Source organism: Cydia fagiglandana, chromosome 5 (assembly GCF_963556715.1).
Source record: "Cydia fagiglandana chromosome 5, ilCydFagi1.1, whole genome shotgun sequence".
In the NCBI taxonomy this organism is placed as follows: Eukaryota; Metazoa; Arthropoda; class Insecta; order Lepidoptera; family Tortricidae; genus Cydia; species Cydia fagiglandana.
This window is the reverse complement of record NC_085936.1, coordinates 9726449-9742945: the sequence shown is the minus strand read 5'-3', so window position 1 is coordinate 9742945 and position 16497 is coordinate 9726449. Positions and strand designations below refer to the sequence as shown.

The window sequence follows — 16497 nt, the reverse complement described above, 5'->3', positions numbered from 1 at the left end:
ACTTGGAAGGTATCTATAAAAAAAAATTATTTTGTCACCAAAAACAAGCTTGCTTTAGACTACACTGTTTCTGCGCTGCGGGATGTAATATACACCAAGCTGCAAAAGTGGATGGCCACTTTAGGAATCAATTCCATTTATAATATGTCCATGCAATTTTGCAGCTGTACCTCCCTTCCAAATTTGAATTATTCTAGGATAGCACACAGAACCTTTGCTAAACCATGAAACTGTTTAACTTTATTTTTCCTAGGTTCTTTTTTGAAGGAAAAAGCAACAGCAAGTTTATTTTAAACTTAGAGTGTCATTTGCTATTTATAAAACAGAGAAAAGTTTTCCCTTCATACTTCATCTAGGCACATTGTTAAGGGTGCTATCGAGGCGCTGTTATTTAAGGGTGCTATTGAGGTGTCTAAGCCATGTAAGACGATGCTTTTGCAGTACAAAACATGTACATCTATGTTTTCAACAGCCTGCCGAGGAGCTGATTAGTTGACAATCCACAATTAAGTCTGAGACAAAGAGGATGACAGTGTGTGGGAAGGCGCGTGGCGGCCGGCGCGGGGGGCGACTTGCGCGCGCACCCTCGCCCGGCCGCGAGCAACAGTCTGCTCGCGTGAAGCTCGCGGCACGCCAGACGACCACGCGTAACCATGACCCATGGTAAGCACCATACCATCATAAACCTCACGAAAATCCCGCGAATGCCTAAACGCGCTCCGACCCACCCGTATTGTTGACATAAACGCGGTGCCATCGCACTTTTATGTGATGATTTTGAACTTATTTTCATTATTTATTTACGCTGCGCTGGAGATACGGAAAGGACTAATTCGACGTTAATATACGATTTAAATTCTCCATGTCGGATGATAATTATAAAAAATGGATTTCAATGACGTCAGTTAGATACAATTTGAGTACTAAATTACTCTTTTCGTTGGTGTTTAAGTTTATCGCAAGTTTTCACTATTTTAAAGAAAAAAGATCATTTAAAAAAAAACTTAAAAACCTAAATATTTGGAGTCAATGTGAATTTTACTTAAGCCAAAATCATAAGCTACGGATTTGAAATCGCTATATGAACATCTGCTTGGCGAAATAATTAGGTATCAGTTGCAAGACAATGTTTGGTGAGTACTTAGTCAATTAATTTAAAATTAGATAACTATATTTTTTTCTTATATGTAGGTATATTAATTATTAGACGAGGTCAGATGTACGGTTTGATGGTAACTGTAGATTTGAGTACAATAATTGGTGTTAGAATATTTAAAAGATGTCAGGTTTGGTATCCTTAAATTAATAAAGCCTTAAGTTAATCTTTGAGCAGTTAGTTAATTGTAATTTGTAATTTATTTGCTACAATCATGGTTAACACAGATGGTACATGGAAATATTAGTCCAGCACAATTCTGCCGACTTACGGGATATCAGTTAGTACGTTAGTTATACCCCTTCGCTCACGCTTGCCCCTCTACCTAGGAATAATGATTAATGTCTGGGCAGAGGTAATGAAAACGTGGCGTTGAATCCGACAGCCTCAGTATATCCTGAACAAGCTTGTTGGGATCAATCTCTGTTACGTCAGGAAAGCTAAAATGATGCATTAGTTCAGTACAGACTATACGAGTTGTACAGTCGGGATCAAAAGTAACTGATCAGACTACGTGTCAAAAGTAGGTAGATGTACCTTCTTAAATAGCTGAAGAAAAAGATAGAAGTCCCTGAATGAAGAACAATTAGGTTGTGATGTGAAAGATACTTTAGAACGCGAACTGAATAGATATTTGTATGTAGGTACATAATATCTCTATTTGAAAAAATCTAGGATAACTGAGTAATTGGATCGATAGTTTTGGAACGTTGCTTCACCTGCTACTATTGATACGGACTGTTCATTTAGAGTTTGGATTTGTTCACTATGATGCTGATGACAATTTTAGCGCATTGCGTTTATTTTGCGGTGAAATTGTTATTTTTCCTTGTACTGAAATAAAAAGGAATTTGGTGCTTTTCCATCGAAACATAAAAGAAAAGTCGAGTCTCGCAATTCTCGCACCTGTATGTACCGTATTGTATTGTTTTGGCGTCAGAGTAGGTAGCGATTATACTACTACAGTGGAACCTCGCTAACACGAAATAAAATGCTATGGAAATTAATTCCAGGATTTTATTTTTTTATTCACAAGAGTGGCAAAGTAATTACTTAATAGTTATTTGTTTTACAAGGGGGCAAAGTTGTTGTTTAACCGCTCGTGCGAATATTGATACCCGAGCAAGCGAAAGATTCCAAAACTGAACCACGAGCGTAGCGAGTGGTTCAAAAATGGACTCTTGAGCGTTGCGAGGGTTTCAAAGCACGAGGGTTAAACAAAATTTGTCCCCGAGTGAAACACAAAATTTTTCACCACACCAACCCGAAGCAAATATTAAATGTAAAATATCAAACAAAATCAAATCCAAATTTAAATATTTATCATCCAAAATCATCATTTAAAAGTCAATTCTACCAGCAAACATAAGAAAACAACTCAAAATTTGCATTTGATTACTTTGCCTCACATGTGAATAAAATGCAACTTTGCTATTAGTTTTTGAAGTACAAAGTAAGCCTTTCCGAGCTGGTGTGGTGAAAATAAATAAAAGGGACATCAAACTAAGCAAATCTTAATTAAAAGCAAGTTTTGAGTTGTTTAAGCATGGCTGCTGGGATAGATTTTTAAGGTATGATTTTGAATGATTACATATTTAATACTTAGTATTCATTTGTATTTGATTTGTAATGGTTTAATCTTACGTACAGTTACTAGATATGTAAAAGTAGGTACGGCAGCAAAGTTTGTTTAATCGTCTTGCCTCAAAACCCTCGCAACGCTCAAGTTTCCACTTTTCGAAACAATTTTCGTTTTTGGAACCTTTAGGTTTCTCGGAGTTGAAAGACTACTTTGCCCAGTCGTAAAACAAATAACGATTGTCTATGGCATTATTGTTAGATAATAGAGAATTAGAGACAGCATCACAGCAGTCATTTCATTTCGTATTAGGATCTTCACTACTCTTTCGTATTACGCACTAGAGTTACACCAAGAAAAGTCTGCAGCGATTTTGATAGCCTACGCAGGGCAAGTGTTATTTATACGTCATAATTTCACAGAAGTTTGACGTTTAATATAACACTATCACCGAGAAGGCTATCAAAAGCGCTGCAGACTTTTCTTGGTCTAACTCTATTACTATCTAGTCAGATTAGAGCCCGTTGGTGGTTAGTTTATAATAATTAATAAGAAATACGGCCCAATCTAATGCTTAAATAAAATGAACGAACGAGACGAAGAAGTCACAGCGATACGATATCGATCTGTGTGTCAACAAAAGTGAAGTTTTGGTTGAAGAAATGTCACTTTTTACCCTGACATATCGGTATCGTATCGCTGTGACGTCTTATTATTAATTTTCGAATTGGGCCGATAGTATTGACTTTAAAACTTTATCGTTTCAGCTTTGAAGTAAACTAATCACCTAACAAAAACGGTGTGGTCTGAATCTGATAGAAGCCTAAAAGTTTCCATTGTCCCTCAAACTGTTTAACAAAGCGACCGTATCGATTTCCGTTAATCAAGCGAAATTCACGGCCGTAAGTAACGGATTCATATCCAAATGATAAAAGCCACGGCCCGAATCGAACTTTAAGCAGGGGTGCGAATCTCCTGACTTCGGCCAAACTCGGCTCCGCTCGGCTCAGCATTGCTCCGAGCAATTTTTAGGGTTGGCACCACTTGACTTCCTTTTGCGTGCACGACCACAGATAAGATAATCACTTGAATTTTGACAACCCTAAATAACCGAAAGGGATAGTGTCATGTATTAAAAAGGGATAGCATGATTCGACCCTGAACCGCTGTCAAACTTCGGTTTTGTAGGAAGTTTCCTTTCTGTACGGTAGTACTATTATTTATTCTGTGCTTTAAGATACGTCAATTAATAGATCTGGAAACTATATGGATTAGATATGTCAGTGTCAAATGTGACGTTTCTCCAAACAAAAAGGTTACTTTTGAAACTATTACGCAAAACTCTTCATAGAGGGCGTCACAAGCGCAATCACAGGGTCTACCGCGAAACACTAAAATCGAAAGTTCGGATTCTGCCTCTCTATCACTCTTGTCTTGCTTATTCGATCTACAGAGAGGCAGATAATGAAATTTAAGGCCTAGTACGTATAAGTTACTCTATGGTTTACTAAACAAACTAGTGCTGCACTCTGGCGGCAGAACATAATACGTATTGACGTATCTTAAAGTTCGAATCGGGCCGATACTTTGATCTTAGTCTATTGTAACCTCAATTTATTTTGTAAATATTTTTGCTAAATACTTAGTATAATAGAGAACTAACTAACACCTAGCGTTTTCAGGTACCTATTACACGTTATGGAATTTATTGACCAAATAAACACTAGGTACTCGTTTAAGCTTATCGCTTATAGCAGCGGTCGGCAACCTGCGGCCCGCGGGCTGCATGCGGCTCGTGAAACTGTCACTTGCGGCCCGAGTGCCGCCTTGGCTATTTTGTATGTAATAGTGACAAACGACAATGTCTCATAAAGTCATAAATATTAACAAAGTACGGCCCGCGTCACCTCCGTTAACTACTATGTGGCCTTTGGCTGCTAAAAGGTTGCCGACCGCTGGCTTATAGCAAAGCTATTTATTTGTAATTCAGCGCAGGTAAAAGAGACGATTAAATCTTACAAAGTATCTTACTGTCCCTTGCTAATTATAGCTTCTTATCTTCTGTCCTTTATCGCAGGAACCCGATTTGATCTTTAGCTGTGATCAGCTAAAATAATCTTAGCTGATAGCTAAATAAATCCTGGCTCAAGAGTTTTGGAAATACAAAGTGCCTAAAGTTAGACCAAGAAAAGTCTGCAGCGATTTTGATAGCCCACGCAGTGAGTGTTATTTTAAACGTCATATTGCGTGGGTTAACAAAATCGCTGCAGACTTTTCTTGGTTAAACTCTGCCTAATATTTAGTAGCCATACCAATGTCATTATTTTATATTATTTTATTGAATTTTAAAATTTATTTTTTTTTGTTGTATTTTAAATACGCCTCTATTGTCAGGTCGTTATATAAGTGCGTGTTCAGATATTTTTGAGCATCTCGGCCGCTCCGATATATCTGATGGCGACTTTACTGTTAAGTAAAATGTGTTATACTACTTTAAATAAATCTACTCTGATATTACCGGAAAAATACTTATATAATAAATATATTATATATATTATTATATTATATATATATTAATATTATATTATATCATTATTATAAAATTCCCGAAATGTAGCTAATTCCCGCAGTACATCACTAATGAGAGCATTCACCCGTTGAGGCGTGGTAATTAACTACTATTGCTGGGATTAGCTCGCTTTGAAATCTGACCGGGCCTCTTAGATTACGTGCCTTTAGCCAGGAGTTTCCTGCATTTGTCGACTTTTCTTTTGTTGTCAACGTGTCTTGTACAGCCACAGCCTATACAACACATGAAGTATAATACAGTGTGTTTTCTATAACAGGAGCAATAAATTAAACTAAAGGCTGTACTCTTCAAACTGACCAACATTTGTTCAGCAACTTGTGAAAGTAACTCATGGTTTGATTTTTATTACACTTTAATGTTTATTCTAAGACGCAATGTATTGCAAATTTTATTATGTTAAAAGCGTGACAAGTAACGTCAAACAGACTGATGTCAGCGTACATTGAAGGCAATATTTATTGTGTATGAAAAAGAGGAAGTTTAAAAGATTCATAATTTTTAAAAGTTGCTGAACAAATGTTGGTCAGTTTGAGGAGTACAGCCGTTAGTTTAATTTATTGCTCCTGTTAGAGGAAGCACCCTGTATAAGTCCATGAGGGTCATGAGTGTGAAAAGTAGGTAGTGAGAATGTGAGCTTATTCCAAAACGAGTTTAAAGCGTTCCTTCTTCATTCTTATTTCCTGTTATAAAAGTGGAGGCAGTAAATTGAATTACCTTCTTACAGGGAGAGAGAGGAAATTGTTTGACTCATAAAAAGAGACATTATAATAAATTACTCGGTGATAAATTAAGCCTTTGGCCTCCTCAAGTCATTACTGAAAGGGGAAACAATTGATTTTAAGGCAGTCTCCGGTGACGAACAAAAAATGAAGTAGTGAGAGACCCCGCCTCATTTTCGATCAGTGTTTTCTTTATTTATCAATCATAATAATATAGATAAAGATATACGCCTATACGGCGCTTTTACAATTTTGTCGGGGTTTTTAGGGTTCCGTAGCCAAATGGCAAAAAACGGAACCCTTATGGATTCGTCGTGTCTGTCCGTCTGTCTGTCCGTGTATGTCATATTTTTTTTGTCTTATCATTCTCTTATTTTAGAAGTTACAGGGGGAGGGGGCACACATTTTACCACTTTGGAAGTGTCTCTCGCGCAAACTATTCAGTTTAGACAAAAATTACATTAGAAACCTCAATATCATTTTTTGAAGACCTATCCATCAAACCCATACTCCACACGTATGGGTTTGATGAATAAAATTTTTTTGAGTTTCAGTTCTAAGTACCTATGGGGAACCCCCAAAATTTATTGTTTTTTTCTATTTTTGGGTTAAATCTTAATGCGGTTCACAGAATACATCTACTTACCAAGTTTCAACAGTATAGTTCTTATAGTTTCGGAAAAAAGTGGCTGTGACATACACGGACAGACAGACAGACGGACAGACATGACGAATCCATAAGGGTTCCGTTTTTTGCCATTTGGCTACGGAACCCTAAAAAGTCGAATCCCTGTACTTACTCAATTAATAATCGATCAGCGTATCGTAATCTACATAATCTTCATCTCATAAATAAATAATAAGACAGGCTTATTTAGAATAGCTATGAAATAAATAGCCTTCGCGTCAGCGCTAAACTGTCGGTAATATTATATTCAGTGGGTGATTAAATTATCTAATTATGTAATATTTCTACTTTAACATTTCTTTGTTATTGTTTTAACTAATTGTAGGTCAAAATCATCATCCATTTTGTCAAATAAGATGCTACTATGAAGTTGAGGATGGTGCGTACTTAGCCAAAAAGTGTCTACTGGTATTCATTCTCGATTCAGAAAGTTCTCTATTACTACCTAAATAAATACAAATACCAAATTTATTTAATTATTTATTTATTAGGTACAGAGAGAGAGCTATGCTATTAATGTATAAAATTGAAAATAAATTGTTAGCGCTAAATACGGACTGAGAAAGCTTATGAAAGCAAATGATATCAAGTATTTCATCCCTTTTGTTCTATTCTACCACAAACAGAATTTCACATTTGCGGGCGCGGAATAGGTATGTGGCTAGAGCTTAGTTAACTTTCCCGTACGAACAAAAGAAATAAAGAATGTTATTTCAAACCAAGTATAACTCCGCTCGCTACCTTTTTACGAGTATTTACCCACGTTCCGTTAAAATATAAGCACCTGAAAAATATTTCAAAAGTAGCTATAAAAATCCCAACATCGCAGTTTATTCGGTAGTAAAACGGGTTTGCTCCCTAGGGAGAGATGCAGCTAAGATTCAGAATCCTGAAAATACCCATGCTATCTTTTATTTCTTTCGGGCAAAGATAAGTTAGTAAGAACACTGTCATTTGCAATAAAAACACATCTTAGTGTGTAGCGTCATCTTACTAGCTGCGTGACAAAAAAGATACCTAGTAATTGAAAATGAATGTGGTGCTTCAACATTATAGCTAAGTACATACCGACTGATTCTCGCTATAGCGCTCTTTCATCACGTTAGTTACATGGTGACGAGTCTACTGAAGTAAACTTACACTTTGCAGAAAAAACTACGACTTTGTGTAAACTGTTGTCCACGGTGATGATTTTTATATGAGTTTCACTGTTTATTATTTACTGGTCTTTATCTGAGATAAAACGAAAATAACGCGTTATTAAAGCCTCGGATTCTCAAATAGAATAACTGTCAGAGCCCACAGCGTCCCATTTCTCGTTAGACAGGATGATTTATTGTTCGGATGTCCATTTTCTATTTGACGCTCTAGTGGATAAAGTAAGGACTTTATCCTTTCACTTCAAGAGAAATGAAATTTCTATAAAATAACATTTTACAAAATGTATTTATCAATTTATTATCGGTTGTATTGCACTTTTCTTTATACAGAATTTGAGATAGCTATGCGATTATCAACGAGATATTTTTTACGAACCTATTCTGAAACTCTAGACCTCGGGCACACACATTTGAGTGAAATTAATACTCTACCGAAATAACTATCCAACGTTGAACAATGTTGAATTTATATAGTTACGCTAAACAGAGTTTTACCCAAAATTTACGGGTATTATAAATATTCTTTAAGATCACTGTGTTGAAACTCCGGTTATAATCGAATCATCAGACCAAATAGCGAGTTAGCCAAGTAATATGCTCACATAATCAAGTTTGCGGGTGAAGTAAATGAATCCGTTTAATTGTGAGCCCAAGGCTTCGCGACCCTTAGGATAATTTAGTTAATTAACTCTGTGAACGGCTGTTTAGCCTTTATTACGAGTACGTCTGCCGTCACACTTTCACAGGTAAATATTGTATGTATTATTGGAGAAATGATATGTTAGTTTTACTATCTATTTTGTTACTGGATGCTAGACTATCAGACACAGAGTAGAATTGATTTTTTTTCTTATTAAGAGCCCTTCAACGTGCACACTAGCGTCACAGCAAAATAATCGTGATTATTTAAATTTAACGAAAGATATTGAAAAAAGGGGGCCGCTACGTACTGTATTGTGTATTTAAGTACCTTTTGAATACATCAAACTAGTTTTTATATTGCTGGATTCGTCAATCTATGCGTCCAAAGTTAAAACGGCCGTTTTTGTTATTAAGCTGTGGCGCTAGTGTGCACGTTGAAGGGCTCTTAAATATGTTGGAAGTTTTTAAATCATGTTATAAAGTGGTAGTGTTAGACTAAGAACATTTTGCAGCGATTTTTAATAGCCCACGCTGTGCAAGTGTTATCTCAAACGCGAAACTTTTATATGAAATTATAACGTATAAATAACACTTCCACTACCTGGACTATGAAAATCGCTGAAGACTTTTCTTGGTGTAACTCTAGTAAAAGACTAAAGTCGATGTAGTTTTACGGATTGTATAGAACATCTTCCTTAGACTTACGAGTAGGTATATATAATTCAGATGACAATACAATAATCTGGTATCATCGAGCTGTTTTGATGATGGCGGTGAATGATGGGTAGTGGAATTCTTCGGTGGGTACTTACTAGTAAAACTTTCAAAATAGGGCTCTTAAACTGTGTTTTAGCAGAAAGTTTTTTTTTCATTTCATAGTTATTTACAAATCAAACACGGCAATATAGGTCTGTCGAGTAATTTTTTTTTAAATGTCACGTGATGATATAGATTCATAAATTTCATAATGCTTGATGTCCTTCAGCTTTTTCGTATCTAAGTGACGTAAACTTGATTAATGGGGAACTTTGCCGTTTTTCCTTCCGTAATTCCCGATACAAGATTATTTGCTTTAGCTACATGCGGCGGCGGCGATTGATTTATGGTAACGAGCTAGTACCTGTTGAAAAAACCGGGCAAGTGCGAGTCGGACTCGCGCACGAAGGGTTCCGTACCATAATGCAAAAAAAAGAAAGCAAAAAAAACGGTCACCCATCCAAGTACTGACCACTCCCGACGTTGCTTAACTTTGGTCAAAAATCACGTTTGTTGTATGGGAGCCCCATTTAAATCTTTATTTTATTCTGTTTTTAGTATTTGTTGTTATAGTGGCAACAGAAATACATCATCTGTGAAAATTTCAACTGTCAAGCTATCACGGTTCGTGAGATACAGCCTGGTGACAGACAGACGGACAGACGGACGGACGGACGGACGGACAGCGAAGTCTTAGTAATAGGGTCCCGTTTTACCCTTTGGGTACGGAACCCTAAAAAGATTTTGAAAAAGGTTTGATTTTGTTAAGATCATACAACCATGTCGTGAGCGATCGTCAAGATTGTATAATAACAAAATTAAATTCAGAATCGGCCTCTTATTTAAATAAATAAATATTATAGGACTTTTTTACACAAATTGACTAAGCCCCATTGTAAGCTCAAGAAGGCTTGGGTTGTGGGTACTCAGACAACGATATACACGGTATAACATGGGTAAACCGAATAATTTTAACAGCGTATTCCTGATCATATTTAGAGACAAAAATGTCCTATAAACTTTTTTTTAAAACGCCTAGTTTCGGAGATAATATTAATTTAAAAATAAACAAGTTTTTGTTGTTACATAATGTAAAAAAGGCTTTTTTGATGGTAATGTTGCTGCTATGGGACGTAGTCTAAATATCCTTATCGGGGGGCACGGCAGTGCCCCCGCCAAGTCGAGCGCGAAGCAAACACTGCCGTACCATCCTTTACTGGAACCATTTCGCCGCATTTTCAGGCCCCTATTTGAGAACCTCTGGATAAGACCAGAACGCAGAAATTTTGGTCATCCAGTAAGCTATAATCACATACTTAAAATCCAAAATTTCAAGTCTGTAGGTCATTTAGTTCCGAAGTTAAGCGAAAGCAAAGTTTCGCATTTATGAAACTCACTCATGATCATCAGAATAGAACTAGTACTTCCCATAAACTCAGAGAGCTGAAATTTGGTACAGAGTTAGGGTTTAATGGCCACATAAAGGGAAAACCTAAAAATATTGCAATATCAGTCAAGTTTTAAAGATCTAAGAACTGCATAAGTAAGTTTGTAATCCCATATAAATATATGATATTACAAAGTTACTGTTGCAGTTCCTACAAATAGTAGGTAAAGTAAAGGTACACTACGATGTACGATGTGAGTATGAATGAAGATATGTTTAGTTATGATATGTGTATACATAGTATGGGTATGAGTACCCGAAAAGAAGGACTGCCTACAAAAAGAGATGAGATCCCATCAAAAACATTACATGTAAAAAGGTGCAAGTCTCGCAACGCTTTTACTACAAAAAAGTTTTGAGATGTAATGTGAAACCAAGTCGGTTATTTTAATCAGTGCCAGGGGGTGTTAAAACCGTATCAATAAGATATCTTTAATTTGTAATACGTATAATGACTTTGCCATCGCACGGCTGCATAATGACAAAAGGATCATCGTCACCTATTAAAAATAATTCTAATTGAACATAACGCTAGCGCTAATTGCAGTTTGAGCATTACACATATTTACGAGTACGGTACGAGTAAAGCATTATGTGCGATTGCCAAGTCATTATATGATGATTAGTGACGGATTACTGATTATTATTTAATTATTAGATTTAATGAATGGGCAATACGAAAAACTGTTGCTACTGTACAATAATCAGAACCGGAAAAAAAGAAAGGAAAGATTTGTAATAATAAAAAAACTACTAAAAAGAAAAAAAATGTGTTATGTAAGAAAATCTAATAAAATAAATCAATATGCCCACGTTTCTACAAAAAGAAGTGAAATCCCACCAAAAACATTCTGTAAAAAACTAGCCAAGTCTCGATGGAGCTGCTTGTTTATCTCTAAAAAGTAATGAAATCTAGACAAAGTCGTGCCAAGTCTAAGGTTCCTTACTGCGATTTCTTTATTATTATAGTTAATGTTGTGTGACTTGGCCGTTGAAGGGTACACAAGGGTACAAAACCAGGTGCTCCATGACACCATTGCACCAATCTGCCATTGCACCAAAATGAAGTGTTTGTTTCAGGCTCGCCCATACATAAGTATTATTGAAATACGCAGCTTTATCAAGCCTACAATTGACTGGTTATTGAATCAACGTTTTCCAAGTGGCAATTTTCCATCGTCAATGGGTAGCGGTTCTGGCGACAGATTGGTGCAATGGTGTCATGGAGCACCTGGTTTTGTACCCTTGTGTACCCTTCAACGGCCAAGTCACACAACATTAACTATAATAATAAAGAAATCGCAGTAAGGAACCTTAGACTTGGCACGACTTTGTCTAGATTTCATTACTTTTTAGAGATAAACAAGCAGCTCCATCGAGACTTGGCTAGTTTTTTACAGAATGTTTTTGGTGGGATTGATAGATGTCAGAAAGTGACAAGTAACACTTTGCAAAAAGGTTTTACGAAAAAAAATGTAAAAATCAATTTTAAGTAACAAGTTTACCAAATAACATTTATTTTTTATGTACAAATACATTCCAAAAATTTAAAAAACAACACAAAAAAAAAACTTTTTTTGCGAAATTAACCTAAGCGCATATTAAATTTATTCCTTCTTTTGACCTCAGAAATGCGTGGTTAAAATTATTCGGTTTCCTCAAGTTACACCGTGTATATAACATATAGATACTTAAATACATAGAAAACAACCATGACTCAGGGACAAATATCTGTATCATCATACAAATAAATGCCCTTACCAGGATTCGAACCCGGGACCATCGGCTTCACAGGCAGGGTCACTACCCACTAGGCCAGACCGGTCGTCAAATAAATGTCACTGTCACGTCAAATAAATGTAAATTTAATGTCACTTCCAATAGGCTACTTAATTATTCTACACGTCGTCGTATTTACTTTTTATGCATCTAATGTACCTAACCAGTCTTGTTTTAACCAGCTATGAATTGAAAAATGCCCAATTTATATTTTATTTCAAACGTTGTTTACCCAATCCCAGTCGCATCTGGCGTTAATTTTGACCTATTTTTCGTTTTATTGATTCAAACACTGATAACTTGATAAGTAGGAGTTCGCCAATGAATGGGATGATATTCGTATTGTAGCATTCATAACCTAGTTAACCGGAAGATTTAATTGGAAATGTAGGTAAAATGTGGTGTGGATAAATATAATAGATTTGATAAGAATGATAAGTTCTTTATTCTGGTGGAACAAACAATGCAAACTCGTATTTAAATGTGACGTGAAAGGGAAACATATAACATGACTTATCCTACTCAGGCCTTATTTCCCATTTGGGTCAGAGAGTCATATTTAAGCTTTAAAATTTGTCCCTGCCCCAATTCTTAATAATTTATACATTTATAATTTAAATAAGTACAGGGTGACATTTAAGTCGTGATCAGTAATATATACCGTATATAATATCGGGAAAGCCTCGCGGCAGATGACGAGGAGAGGAGTGTATGTAGTGTTTTTATGAGCTATATATTAGCTGGGAACCTCCACAAACAGTACTCTTAGGCAAATACATACATAGTAATTTACTATAACGTCTCTACTTAAAGAGCCGTATTTTTCTCTTGTAGACAAACATTCGATACTGACTTGAATAATGACTACTTTATTTATTACTAATACATTCATTCGCGAAATACTTTGCTAGGTGATGTACCTATGTGTGGATATCGTCGCCTAGTGCCCATAGTGCTTAATTAAGATTGTCCCCAAATATTCGTTTATTTATGTTTGTTTATTCATGTAAATGTTGAAACATATAAGTTCTCTGAGGAACTTAAATTGTAATATCAAAGCTACCTTTCACGATATCTCTGGTTTCCAAAACACTGATCACGTGAATCACGTTCCACATTACGATACGCACGTGTACCTAAATCTCGCACTATAAACCGACCGTAAATTCGCGCTTTTAAAAACGTCTTTATCTGCGTTAATTCCAATTTAACCCTGAAATGAAACCATTAAGTACGGCTAATATAATTCAGTTGCCAACCTTTTGCAGTTAATGTCCGGAGAACCATTTAAGTCGCGAACGGACATAAAATTATTGAGTGAGAAAATCGAAAAACCGTTCCAATCGCGTTCGGAGAGGGAAGATTTTTTTTAATTAAGAGTTGTAAATGGGGTACTTAGTTGTCGATTGCTTTTAAATCCAAGTATCCAGTAAGAGGCACGTACCTGAATTGGTCGTGTGCCTACATTGTAAACAAGGTGTCTGCTTCGGTACGTATAGTTTTGCGAGACGCTATAACAAAGGAGTTTTTTAGGGTTCCGTACCCAAAGGGTAAAACGGGACCCTGTTACTAAGACTTCGCTGTCCGTCCGTCCGTCCGTCCGTCCGTCCGTCTGTCACCAGGCTGTATCTCACGAACCGTGATAGCTAGACAGTTGAAATTTTCACAGATGATGTATTTCTGTTGCCGCTATAACAACAAATACGAATAAAATAAAGATTTTAATGGGGCTCCCATACAACAAACGTAATTTTTGACCAAAGTTAAGCAACGTCGGGAGGGGTCAGTACTTGGATGGGTGACCGTTTTCTTTTTGCTTTTTTTTTGTTTTTTTTTTTGCATTATGGTACGGAACCCTTCGTGCGCGAGTCCGACTCGCACTTGCCCGGTTTTTTAATCTTACGTCATGGTAAAAAATCTTTGGAATAATGGTTAAATTATTACCACGCAAATTAAAGCCGCTGATTTTATTTCACCCGGTTAAAACTGAAGAAGACAGGTTTTCGAGTTTAAATATCTCCTCCTAATCTTATCGGTTTCCCGGTTACACTCTACTTAGGCCACCCTTAGTTTTCATGAAAGTGATTCCATTCTGAACCTACCATTTCAATAGACTTATAAATCCACACACTCTTATCGCCGCGGTGTCTATGTATGTATTATACAACGTATGGTTGTTTTATGGCTATTTCTCCTTTGTAGTTAACTGATTTTTCTTTAAATGTATTATAGTTAACGAGATAAAACTGCAACGGCTAAGATAAAGGAGCTTTGCTGCCTCGGGCTACGCAGATAAAACCCATTTTCTACGGTATAACGTTATCGTTATGGTCCCGGTACTGTAACTTCTGGTTACCGCACGCTGCGCGCTGGGTAACCTTTATCGGGAAGGGAGAAGGTTAATTTGTGGAGGTAGGAGAGTTCATTGTTATTAGAGCTTAAGCAGATATTTTAAATCTAATAGTTTTTCGTCGACCATCTGAGTTAAACACTGAGTGAACATTGTTATTTAATATTTCCTATTCAGTTCTTTGCGTCCCTTACTTTATTATTGAGAATTATCCATTAGAATGAATTTGTACGCCAGTGGTCTCTACGTACCGACCTAGTAATTTTATTTTTCATAGGGTGAATATAAAATAAAAATCATTATCAATGCCAATTTAAATTTAAAATGCCCACTAAATTATAATCAGCCTAAATGTTTGTAGAATTGAACTATATGGCTAGCGTAAACTCTAGATTTATCTTTCCACTGAATTGGAGCTATTTAGTAGCGTAACCGAAAAAACACAAAGTTTTTGTGTTAGACGAATTGGATCAGACCATTTGGGCGATGATGCATTATGAAATGATAAAAAAGGGTCTTACCTATTGTAACTTACGCCGAGGGCGAGTATTATCTTGTATTTTCTTTCTTCTTTCTTTGCTTCGTTTATACCGGGTGTGGCCTGGAATATGAGCAAAAAATTTAACTGTAGGCTGTATTCCTCATATTGACGAACATTTGTTCAGCAACTTTTAAAAATAACTTGTGGTTTGATTTTTAATACACTTTAAAGTTTATTCTAAGACGCAATGTATTGCGAATTTTGTTATGGTTAACGCGTGACAAGCAACGTCAATCACAATGATATGGCGTGGCGATGGCGTCCATTGAAAATAATATTTATTTTGTACGAAAAATAGGGAGTCTAAATACTTCATAATTTTCAAAAGTTTTTGAACAAAAGTGTCACCGTTTGAGGAGTACAATTTATGTTTTAATTTTTTGCTCGTGTTACAGGCCACACCCGGTATTACAAAACCCATGTTAAACCATGAATCTCGGGCAGACATCTGACACTTAACTTTAGCTATAGTTATTTTTTAAGCAACTACCTATCCAGATTGGGGGAGAGGTTTACAACTCTAATAGATTATTTATCGACCTTGAAAAATTGAGGACGTTGTTTTGATCAATTTTGTTCGGAAATATATTTCTTCTCTACCCAAGACAAAACAACTAAGTACCAATCATTTTATTTTATTTTAATAGGTAGGTACAATATTGTTGAAAAGCTTTTTTAAGTAGGTAAGTATATGTTTAATGCATGCAGGTAACTTGGAGTCTATTTTATAAAGCAAGAAATGAAAATTCTACATAAGTCTAACGGCTCGATTCTGAAAATGTATCTAGACACGCGGCAGCGTGTCAAGCCAAGTTCAAGCAAAGGAACTGGCTAGCCAGCGCCAAGTGTAATTATACACGAACCACTTGGTGCCACTTTTGACCCTTCTATAACTCAAAACATCTTTAACGTAAACACATAAAACTACGTGTGTTTAATTATATCCATAAGGACATCTAGAAGCCCAAATTTCATGAAGCTAGCTCAAACGGTTATAAAGATATGATGGTCAAAAAGTCGTAAATTTTAAGACTGACTGACAGACTTATAGTACCTAAACCTAACCTACTTCCAGATGACCTAGAAGGAT

At 36.1% G+C, this 16497-nt stretch overlaps 1 protein-coding gene across 2 annotated transcripts in view; it reads left to right on the top strand.

The window, feature by feature from the left end:
• The first annotated feature begins 493 nt into the window (after window positions 1-493).
• The window catches only part of LOC134664441 (uncharacterized), a 220111-nt gene continuing 204107 nt past the window's right edge, over window positions 494-16497 (top strand). The window contains exon 1 of one of the 2 annotated variants that reach the window (XM_063521098.1): window positions 494-663. The gene's annotated coding sequence lies outside the window, so the exon portion shown is untranslated. The remainder of the gene's footprint in view (window positions 664-16497) is intronic. The other variant, XM_063521099.1, reaches the window with a different exon arrangement.